Source organism: Dipodomys spectabilis, unplaced genomic scaffold (assembly GCF_019054845.1).
Source record: "Dipodomys spectabilis isolate Male_0828 unplaced genomic scaffold, ASM1905484v1 ptg000506l, whole genome shotgun sequence".
Lineage (NCBI taxonomy): Eukaryota > Metazoa > Chordata > Mammalia > Rodentia > Heteromyidae > Dipodomys > Dipodomys spectabilis.
Window position 1 is genome coordinate 3,135,469 of NW_024871183.1, and position 9,873 is coordinate 3,145,341.

A 9,873-nucleotide genomic window follows, 5' to 3' on the forward strand; every position below is an offset into this window, starting at 1 on the left:
CAATTCTGGACTGCAGTCTGGAGGTCAGACCTTCCCTACCAGTCAGCCATAACCACTGGCCACCTACCCGACCCTCACCAGTCAGGATACCAGAGATACCTGCACGTTCAGGTTCACTCCTGCATGACTCACAATATCCAAGCTACAGAAACCACCCAGATGCCCTACAAATAGAGGAATGGATCAAAATAAGAGGTACCTATACACAATGGTAATTTACACAGGCATAAGAATATCGTAGGAAATGCATGGCTCTAGAACAAATCATGTTAACTGAGGTAAGCCAAGTTCAGAGAAACATGTCTTCTACCACATGAGGAAGATAGACCTAAAATACACTGGGACATGATAAACTATACAGGACTCTAGTAGATAAATACACAGGCACATCAATATGCATCTGATCACATAACACTTATCAAAATGAACTCCAGGAAATGGAAACAAGAGATATTTTTTGTTGTTTTTGTTTTCTTTTGTCTTGTTACTTCATCTGCCTTTGGGAGAGTAAAGCAGGGCACAGAAATAGAGGGACAGAGGGTGAATAAATGCAACAGTGGTACTCACTAGACACTGTTGAAAATGAACTATATAACCTGTGGGTAGTTATGGGAAGGCAAAACTGAGAAAGTGCGGGAAGGGGTGACACTATCCAAAAAGAAATGTACTCTTTACCTGGCTTATGTGACTATAACCCCTCTGCATATTACCTCTTTTTTCTTTTTTTTTTTAAATCAGTTGTAGGGTTTGAACTTTGGACCTAGACGCTGTCCCGCAGCTCTTCAGCTCAAGGCAAGGACTCTACCACCTGAGCCACAGCTCCACTTCAGGTTTTCTGAGTGGTTTATTCGAGATAAGAGTCCCACAGACTTTCCTGCCCAGGCTGGCTTTGAACTTGATCCTCAAGATCTCAGCCTCCTGCTGGGCGCTGGTGGCTCACCCCTATAATCCTAGCTACTCAGGAGGCTGAGATCTGAGGATCATAGTTCAAAGCCAGCCCAGTCAAGGAAATCCGTGACTCTTATCTCCAATAAACCAATCAGAAAACCGGAAGTGGCTCTGTGGCTCCAGTGGTAGAGTGCTCCCCTTGAGTTGAAGAGTTGAGGGACCACGCCCAGGCCCAGAGTTCAAGCCCCATGACCGACAACACAAAAGCAAACAAAAAAATTAAAAACAAAACATTAGTATCTTCTGATGCTTGATTCTGGTTAGTGAGCAGGTCTACGTTAGAAATATAGCTTGTGCTGAATTGGCAGGTGTGAACATGAAAGCCACCAAAAGCACCCTATGTATTTTAAATAAATAGTCTGTCCCACAAAAAAGGAAAAAGTAACATTTTTGTTTGAGTGGTACTGGTGGTGGTTCTGGAGTGTTGAATTCAGGGTATTACACTCGAGCTCTACCACTTGACCTCCAGCCCTTTTTGCTTTGGTCAATTTTGGGTCTGGTAGAGGCTCAAGCCTGCCTGGACTGTCTCACATTAGAATCTTCTCACCTCTGCCTTCCTGTAGCAGAGATTACAGGTGCTCATGTCGGTGCTGGCAGCTCACTACCATGTCTGGCACAAGAACTTTAACTTACAGAGCTCAGGGACTAATTTAGTCATCTGAAGGCAATCGTGATAGAGCAAGACACATTTAGCAGACATTCAACTAGGTGGATTATATAATCAGAGTGACCACTTTCAAAACAACTGGTGAACAGATGATTTTGCTGGGGAAAGAAAGACTAGAGTAGGCAAAGTACACAGGACATAGACAGGAGGTTTGTTCACTGTTGTTTTTTAGTCGGTCGTGGGCCTTGGCACTGTCCCTGAGCTCCTCAGCTCAAGGCGAGCGCTCTACTGCTTGAGCCACAGCGCCACATTAAACAGGTTTTACACAACCAAGGGCAGGTGCTAGTCAGCCAACATTTGCTGAGCACTCAGTGGTGATGCAAACATTCTTCCTGACTAAAGCTGAGTGCTCCCATGGACAAAGGCCTTAACAAGACAAGACGTTTCCCCACTTGGTGGTACTGGAGGTTGAACTCGTGAGGAAAGTTCTCTTCTACTTGAGTCATGCCCCAAACCCCTTTTCTGCCTTGGTTTACTTTCAAGATAGGGTTTAGACCAGCGTGAGCCACAATCCTCTTACTTGGGCTTCATATTGCCAGCACCTGCCACCAGGCAGAAGAAATGGTTTAGATGGAGTCTTACTAGCTTTTTAATGCAAGATTCCCTCATCTCCCTAGGGTTACACACTTGCGTCAGTACTTACCTGTGAATTTCAGGGAGGAAAAAATCATGATGTGCTGAAATTAGAATAGAAATCAGAAAGAAAAAAAAGAAAAGAAAAGAAAAAGGGCTGGGAATGTGGCTCAGTGGTAGAGTGCTTGCCTAGTATCCAGGAAGCCCTGGGTTCTATTCCTTAGCACCACAAACACAGGAAAAATGGGAAGTGGTGCTGTGGCTCAAGTGGTAGAGTGCTAGCCTTGAGGAAAAGAAGCTCAGGGACAGTACCCAGGCCCTGAATTGGAAGGAAGGAAGGGAGGGAGGGAGGGAGGGAGGGAGAAAGTGGAAAAGGAAAAGGCAAGGCTTTGCCAGTACCACAGCAGCCTTTGTTCTGGACTTATCAATGAACTGCCTTCCTGGGCCTTCAGCCATTTCACTGAGCCAAACACCCCCTTTCTTCTGTCTCTCCTCTGCTTTCTTGTAACTAGGATTACTGCCCCCCCCCCCCGTCTCCTGCCTTTCTTTCCCCCAAATACAAAATGCCAACTATATCGTTAGGTTAAGTATATGGCATGCTTCCTTTCTGCATTTCACCACCATGGCTTCTGAAACACTTATTCTCTGCTTTCTTGTTTTCTTTTAGGCTCCTCAGAAGACCTACTCCACTACCTATTTTCAGTAAAAATGGTTTAAAACAACAAGAGGGCTGTTTCTTCTACAAACAGCCTTTTATTTCCAGTTCCTCCACTGCTGAAACAAAAGAAAGTCCTTTATTTATTTAATTTATTTTTGCAGCTCTGAGGAGCCTAAAAGAAAACAAGAAAGCAGAGAATAAGTGTTTCAGAAGCCAGGGTGGTGAAATGCAGAAAGGAAGCATGCCATATACTTAACCTGCAGGGAGTCTCTCGTCATGATAAGCTTGACTATCTCGCTGGAACATCTCTTGAGGCTATTTACAGAATCTGGTCTTTTCATCCTGCCCCAAACAAAGAACTGGTAGCTGTTATTGACCACCTTTTCACATTGCCCTAAGCAAGCATCCTGCAGCTGCCATGCCCAATGAAAAAGCTTCCTTATTCTAAGCATATAAATACCCCTGTGTGAAAAATAAAATTTGGCAGCTTGATCAGAATCCTTGTCTTGCTGTCCTTCTTCGTGTCTCTTGTCCCTTCATTCCTTCTTGCTTAGGTTCACTGCCCTCGTTGAAATCCTGCGGGTTGGGACATTTATTTCCCACTATCACTGGTATCAGACATGCTCATCTGAAATGAGCAAAAGTACTACTTCATTACAGAAGGCAAGAGGAGGAAGAAGAGAGCACAGGGCCAACAGCTGATCTACAGAGATAGGAAACACAGGATAAACAAACAACAGGTATCACATCACAAGCATTCCTCTCCCTCTCACCCAAGGGCACCTTACCCCCAAGTGGTAGAGGCTCAGGTCAGAAGCACTGTTATCGCCCTTACCCTATCTCCCCAACTCACTCCGTGTATTTCAGTGTGTCTCCCTCCCTCCCTTCCCTCACCCTGTCTCCCAGTGAATCAATGCCACCATTTCTCCCTGCTATAGTTAAATGTGTTGGGAGCCTAGTCCCTAAATCCCTGTTTCAATGGTGTTTGAAGGCATGGAGAGGTGGGTGAGGTTGGGAGTTTGCGCACAGAGACCTGGGCACACAGGCATGCCAGCTTGGAGTCTGGGAGCTCCCCACGTCCACAGCCTGACGCCAAAGGCCTCCAAATGCCGTAAACTCATGAGGTATCTTATTTATTAAAGCTTCAGAAAATAAACGTACTTACTACTTCATCCCCCACCTGTAAAACTGGGTGGGGAATGACCGGCTGGCCAGAGGGCAGATCAGGATAGAGAACCAACTAGTCTGTGATGGGACAGACAGACACAAGTGCTTCTGATGTGATTTTCTTCTGCTGTTCTGGGCAGTCTGCCAACATCTTGATCATTTTGCATGTTATAAATATCCAATGGCCCTTGCTTTATGATTGCCACCACTTGCAATAAGATTCCAGCTTGTCGTAGCTTACAAGGTCTTCATGATCTAGTATCCACAAATTTTAGGTTCCAATTCCTGCTATTTCCCTTGACTTACACCTGGACTCCCTTCTCAGTCCATTAACTTGGTACACCCAAAATTATCCTGGCCTTCAAAACCTGTGCCCCTCACCCTAACCCCTCCAGCATTTTGGAAATATTTGCATTACCACTCTCTTTCCTCAAAACTCTTCAGCCAACAGATATGGAATGTCGTTCAGATGTGTAAGGCAAAGCTCACTGGGTTCATTGCTGTGCATAATACACTCAATGCAAATGTAAATATACCCCAAGAAGAGATTTTTACCAAAACAACATTTGAATCTGAGAGCTACAGTCAGCCACCCAAGTACTAGAACTATTAAAGTTTAAATTTTTCTTCCTTTTCTCATTTTTGCTATGTAAACTCCCTCTTTATTTCTTCACAAGGAAAGCTACACACAGGGCATGTACCAGATTAAAAGGGAAGCCCTAATGCTGGGCGCTGGTGGCTCATGTCTATAATCCTAGCTACTCAGGAGGCTGAGATCTGAGGATCTCGGTTCAAAGCCAGCCCGGGCAGGAAAGACCATGAGACTCCCATCTCCAATAAACCACCAGAAAACCGGAAGTGGCATTGTAGTTCAAGTGGTAGAGCGCTTGCTTTGAGCTAAAGAGCTGAGGGCCAGCAATCAGGCCCAGAGTTCAAGCCCCACGACCAACAAAAAAAAAAAAGGGAAGCCCTAGAGACAAGCATCAGACAACAACGTACTGTGCACTGGAGAGCGTAAGGACAGACCTAGACTCAAGACAAATTTCAGTTCCATCATTTATATCATGTATGTCCTAAAGACAGTCATCATTTATCTGAGGCAGTTTCTGTCTTTTCCTAAGAGTTCTGTGTCAGCCAAGCACCAGCTCACTCCTGTAATCCCAGCTATTCAGGAGGCTGAGCTGAGGATCATGATTCAAAGCCACCCCAGGGAAGCAAAGCCTCTGAGACTCCTATCTCCAGTTAACCATCAAAAAAGCAAGTGGTAAAGTGCTAAAAAAAAAAAAAAAGGTTCAGGGTCAGTACCTAGGTCCTGAGTTCAAGCCAAGACTGGCACAAAAGGAAGGAAGGAAGGGAGGGAGGGAAGGAAGGAGGGAGGGAGGGAGCGAGGGGGAAGGAAGGAAGGAAAAGAAAAGAGAAAAGAAAAGGTACTGGGAAGGTGGCTCCATGGTAGAGCGCTTGCCTTGCATGCATGAGGCCCTGGGTTCGATTCCTCAGCACCACATAAACAGAAAAAACCAGAAGTGGCACTGTGGCTCAAGTGGTAGAGTGTTAGCCGTGAGCTGAAAAGCTGAGGGGCCAGCGCCCAGGCCCAGAGTTCAGGCCCCACAATGGACCAAACAAAAAAAAAGGGAGGGGAAGATTTGCCAGACACTGTTGGCTCACGCTTGTCATCCTAGCTACTCAGGAGGCTGAGATCTGAGGATTGTAGTTCAAAGCCAGTCCAGGCAAGAAAGGCTTTTCTACCCATGAGACTCTAACCAACAACGAACCACCAGAAAACCAGAAGTGGTGCTATGGCTCAAATGGTAGAGCACTTGCCTTGAGCTGAAGAGCTCAGAGACAGTGCCCAGGCCCAGAGTTCAAGACACACAACCAACAAAAAAAAGAGGGGAGACTTTAAATTTTCAGGTAATTGGGCTGGGAAGGTGGCTTAGAAGTAGAGGACTTGCCTTGCATGCATGAGGCCCTGGGTTCAATTCCTCAGCACCACAGAAGCAGAAAATGCTGGAAGTGGGGCTGAGGCTCATGTGGTAAAGCTCTCGCCTTGAGCTGAAGAGCTAAGGGACTGCACCCAGGCCCAGAGTTCAGGCCTGCGGCGAACGCCTTCTCGGCCAGCGAGGAAGAACGACCACCACACCAGGAGTCTTCTCAGATCACACTTTATTGGAGAGCCTTTGCTTTGATGGGAGAGCTTGAGCGAGAGACCCCGTGTACAGAAACGTGGCCGCTTATATATGGAATAGGAACACGGGTCGTTCTATCATTGGTCGTCTGCCTTTCACCGTCACCAGGTGCCACGGGATTGGCTGGGGACTCTACGTGGCTCGCGCATGCGCAAAGCCCGGGACCCACAGTCCCGCCAAGCACTGCCTAATATGGAGTTGTTTACCTCAAAGCTGCAAGGAAGTGGGCGCCATCTTGTAATGGCGTTCGCCCCGGCTCCCCGCACAGGCCCCTGGAGCAACCAAAAAAAAAATTTTTTTTTCAGGTCGTTGGCAAAAAAAGTAAGTTACTGGGGGATTAGGTATCTAGCTCGGGACGAGCACTTGCCTGACAAGTTCAGTCCTCAGCCTTTATTTTTTGTGGGGGGTGGAGGAGGGAGAGGGAAGAGTAAGTAATTAGCTGTACTATAAAGGTGAGCATATGAGAACTTTTTTTGTGCTAACCATGGGGCTTGATTTTAAAAGTCTCTTAGTGTTCAATTATTTCTATTGATCATGAATATTGTAACAACGTCAAAAGAAAGGATACCTTGGTAAGTTAAAATGCACCCATAAGATGTCATATAAAAGCAAGCACTCGGGCTGGGAAGGTGGCTCAGTGGTAGAGCACTTGTCTTGCATGCATGAGGCCCTGGGTTCAATTCCTCAGCACCACATAAGCAGAAAAAAAAAGTCAGAAGTGGCTCTGTGTCTCAAGTGGTAAAGTGCTACCCTTGAGCTGAGGGGCAGCGCCCAGGCCCAGAGTTCAGGCCCGCGACTGGACCCCCCAAAAAAAAAAAAAAAGCAAGCACTCCTGCTACAAACCTGTAATAACCTACCCCTGGAGAACAGAAAGGAATACAAAGAAAGAATAAAACTCCATTTCCAGATCACAATGACTAAATACAAGAAAGAACCTTGTGGGGAAAAATAAGCCACACTATCTTTGAGAGCGTGTGTGTTCTAGTACAGAGTGATTACAGACCCAGTAAGCTGCAGTTTTAAAATGAAGGTTGAAACTGCAGTGGTAGATGAAAGGGGGCCTCTCCAACATTTGCTCTGGGTCCAGTGACTCTCAGCAGTTGGCTGGAGTCTAAGCTGCTTTATCCTGCTGGGCTGCAACAAATGGACGCCCCCTCCGGACCCTGGGTAAGACAATGTGATAAATGACTGCTCTGTCAAGGGACTCTAAGATGGAGATGTCTAGGAGCAGAAGGGGAATGTATCTAATTTAGGAGGCCTGGGGGGAAGGGGAAATAGAGGAAGGCAGAGTGACTGACAGACAGGTGCACCATCTCCTTGTCACACAAACAAACACCTGACCAGAAAACATTAGGAGTAAACCCTGCAAAACCCCACAGCACAAAAACTGGAGCTTAATACTACCATGTCACAGGAGACCTAGTTTGGTCCCTCCCAAGTCACTTGGACTTTAAGGAAAATGTTTCCACCTTCCCAGACCTCTATTCTCTATCTCCAAGTCCAAACTTAAGAAAATACTGCTTGTCCGGGCTGGGAAGGTGGCTCAGTGGTAAAGTGCTTGCCTTGTATGCATGAGGCCCTGGATTCGATTCCTCAGCACCACATAAGCAGAAAAAGCCAAAAGTGGCACTGTGGCTTTGAGCTGAAGAGCTGAGGGACAGTGTCCAGGCCCAGAGTTCAAGGCACATGACTGACCGAAATAATAACAATAATAATAATAAAAAATAATAATAATGCTCATTTGAGTTCTGGGGATGGAATTAAATACAAAGTCCCTTCCTTCCTTCAATGCCCCCAGCCCACTAAAGACTGCTGAGTCAGAACTGAGTCAAAGTATGGGAGCTCAAAGCTCATGCTCAAATTAAGGAAATATCCATTACCATCGAGAGAGAGAGAGAGAGGGGGGGGGAGGGAGGGAGACAGGGAGACAGACAGACAGACAGACAGACAAGTTAAATCACAGGGGAGGCCCATCATTTCAATTGCTCTTCCCATGCTGTCATTGTTTACACAACTCTTCCTAACAGAGGACTAACCCTGGCTGGCTCCACAGGACCTCTCTGCTGGGGAGCTTTACTGATGATGACACTTAGTCAACACAGACTATGAACTCATCAGTCAGCACATAAGGCATTTCCAATTGAAAAAAAAAATGTTATCAGAATTGACTGTGGTATAAATGCCAGCCTTGAAAACAGCTATCCAAAGGATAGTGAATCATTCATCATGCAGTCAGCATGTGATAAAAGAATAGTAAAGCAAGTTTACTAAAACTGCATGTTCAGGAATAAGCAAACAGCATGAAAAAGTCCTTCATTAAGTCGGGCACCAGTGGCTCACAACCACAATCTAGCTACTCAGGAGGGTGAGATCTTGAGGATTGCAGCTCAAAGCCAGCCTTGGCAAAAACCTCTGTGAAAGTCATTTCCATTAAACTACCAAAGAAGTGAGAAGTGGGGCTGTGGCTTAAGAGATAGAGCACTAGCCTTGAGCAAGAGCAGCTCAGGGACAGCGCCCAGGCCCAGAGTTCAAGCCCCATGACCAACAAAAAATATATAAAAAAAAATAACTAAATAAATAAATAAACTTATGCTCCGGCCTGATCTAAGTTATTACTGTAGGTTCAACATCAGATTTAATAACTACACACCAGCAAGGTATTTATACTCTAACGGCATGTGACAACCAGGAGAAAAAAGAAATCACTATTTTGCTGGATTGAGATGGATTAAGTTGTTAGTTTCTTGAGGGTGAAAAAGAGCTAATGAATCTATTATAGGGAGAACATATCTGTGGCCTTTCTAGAATTTTAATGGATTAAAAGAAAAATGACCTCTCAGGCCAGCCCAGGCAGGAAAGTTAGATACTTGTCTCCAATTAAGCACCAAAGAAACTCCCCCAGAAGTAGAGCTATGGCTCAAGTGGTAGAGGGCTAGCCTTGAGTGAAAAAGCTCAGGGACATCACCCAGGCCCTGAGTTGAAGCCCCAGGATTGGCACAAAAGAAAACAGTGAGTTCCAGTTTGTGAGCTGGCATTCCTAATCACAGAATCTCAGAACTTCAAGAGATTTTATTGTTCAACTAATCAAAGTCATCCGACGCATAAGAGACTGCAAGAGACTAGCAAGCAGAAACATAAGATCTGGTCTACAGTTTTGTCTTTTAAGTTTTCAATTGGTTGTCTGATGTTGAAGGGAAAAAAAAACTTGGGGAAAGTTTGTATTAAAAAATGAGTCCTTCCCATCCCTTGAAGAATCAGTAAGCTCTAATTCTGATTCATGGTTGTTCATGACAAGATCCCACAGAGGCTAATGAGTGACTGGTCTTTTAAAATGAAAATGTGTACTCCATTTCACCAACTAATACATCAGGCCTACTCCCAAACTAGATCACCTATCCAGCTCTGTGGGTGAGTTTTCACATCCACAACTTCAATAATGGGAAGTCATCCTGAACTGTGCTCAGTATGTTCTTTTCAAGTTAAACAGGTATTCAAACCCCTTTCTTCCCATATGGGCCATCTCCTCCTCAAGCCCTCTCCCAAAACAGATACTTTCTTTCACCTGTAACACTAAGGAGTAACACAATAGTCTTAAGATAGGACAACTCAGCTGAGCGCCAGTGGCTCACACCTGAAACACTAACAACTAAGGAGGCCGAGATCTGAGGATCCTG